Consider the following 2,126-nt stretch of genomic DNA (forward strand, 5'->3'; position numbering starts at 1 on the left):
CGACCACCCACCCATGGATCCTTAGAGTGAGCGCTATACGAACTTATGCATGAACATAATGATAATCCAACTATACTAAGCATATAATCAAAGTTAGACCATGAACATATAACAAAGAATATGAATAAGATGAATATTGATATTATAGCTGGTTGAATAGGTTCATCATCCACCTTAATTGGAGGCCATCTTCTCCACAAGAGCTATTGTAACTGGTATAGTGAGTGACAGGAATGCACCTCCAGTAGCAGCATCCATAGTCTCACGGGTACTGTTGGTCAACCCATGGTAGAAAGTCTGCATGAGTAGCCATTCTCCATTCCATGATGAGGAAATTCTGTAATATAATCTTGATAGCGTTCCCATGCCTCAGGGACAGATTCATCATGTTGTTGCTAAAAGCTTGAAATTCTCCCATGCAGAGCATTGGTCTTACCTATGGGAAAGAACTTTGCTAGAAAGGTAGTGGAGTAGTTATCCCATGTAGTATTTCTATCTTTGTTGGCGTAGAACCATTGCTTTGCCTTCCCCAAGAGTGAGAATGGGAAGAGGTGAAGTAGTATGGCATCTTGGGTCACTCCTTTGATGGTGAAAGTGCTACAGATCTCTAGGAAGTGTTGGAGATGTGCACTCGCATCTTCATGTGCCTTTGCACAAAACTGGCTTACTTGCACTATGTTGATGAGAGCTGGCTTGAGCTCGAATCCATTGTCTCCGACATTAACTATCGGTCCAGTACGGATATTGGCCGTAGTTGGAGCAGAGAAATCATGGAGAGTCCTGTTAGCCATAGCTTCAAATTCTGGTGTTAAGCTTCACCTTATATGGTTGTCTTTCGACTTTAAAGCTGGAACTTTCTTGAGTTTAGCTCTAGTCCTTCTGATTAATGCTTTTGGATCTTCAACGTAGTTTGTCGAAAGGTCAAAACCGATCATACATTACCCTGCATAAGATACACAAGTAGACAAAGCAAGGCTAAGCCTGTTTGAGCATAGGTCAATGGTTTTCCTCGATCACACCAATAAGTATAAGTTTATCAATACTTTCTTTTGCCTAGCTACCTTCCCTGGCAACAACACCAAAAATGCTTGTTGACATTTCTTAGCATCGCTACTAAGAACAGAATTTTAAATCTAGTCCCTAGTAACAACGCTAGAAATGTATGTTAATTATTGTAGCGAAGGCACATAAACATCCAGGATGATGTTAATTGTGTCATGTGTAATAATGGCATGCCGGAGACCATCGATCATGTTTTCTTTGACTACCCATTTGCGCAAGATTGTTGGCTAGCCATCCAAATCAACTAGGATGAATCATTTGATCTGCTTGATAGGTTGATCAGAGGATGAGATACACATCAGTTGCCCTTTTTTATGGAGGTAGAAATGATTGCAGCTTAGGAGCTATGGAAACTACGCAACGACAAGGTCTTCCCAAGAAGGGATCCTACACCGGCATTATGGTTGTCAAATTTCAAAAGTCAATGTATTCTTCAGTCTTTTAGATTCAAGGAGGATCTTAGGTCCTCCTTCTGCTTCTGGCTTGATGCTTTTCAGTTAATTTCATGTTGTAAGTAAACTATAAACTCCAAAGTTTTTATTAAATTTATCTAAAATCTGCCGTGGGGATCTCCCCCACAGCCTTTTACCGTAAAAAACAGCATCAAAAATGCTTGTTGGTATTTATTAACGTGTCACTTATTTTTAAACAGCTACCTATTATAAACCTATATCTCCTAATTTTACTAGGTTGTCATCCCTAGTGATGATATCAGAGATACTTGTTGGTACTACATAGCATTACTACTAGAATAATACTAAGCAGTTCTTTATTAATTATGTGACTAGGAAGAATAGATATGAATATATATTTATATGAAAAGGAATATGCAAGCACATAGATAATATATCATTATAGCATTTTACCTAAGAGTATTCCAGGTATTGTTATTTATATTTTTACCACAGGGAAGGTCTAGCATGGACATGTATTGATAACTTATACTATTAAAGGAGAAGTAAACAATAACTAATATTCTACTCATAATAGGGGTAAGTCATAGGATAATATATATATATATATAATGATAATGATAAATCACTTAGAGTACTCCTTTCTATGGC

General features: G+C 37.7%; 1 non-coding gene across 1 annotated transcript; it reads left to right on the top strand.

The window, feature by feature from the left end:
- The first annotated feature begins 318 nt into the window (after positions 1–318).
- LOC136468164 (small nucleolar RNA R71) lies at positions 319–425 on the top strand. The gene has a single exon (XR_010761701.1). It is a non-coding gene; the product is annotated as a small nucleolar RNA R71 (small nucleolar RNA).
- The last annotated feature ends 1,701 nt before the right edge of the window (positions 426–2,126 follow it).

Source organism: Miscanthus floridulus, chromosome 7 (genome assembly GCF_019320115.1).
Source record: "Miscanthus floridulus cultivar M001 chromosome 7, ASM1932011v1, whole genome shotgun sequence".
In the NCBI taxonomy this organism is placed as follows: domain Eukaryota; kingdom Viridiplantae; phylum Streptophyta; class Magnoliopsida; order Poales; family Poaceae; genus Miscanthus; species Miscanthus floridulus.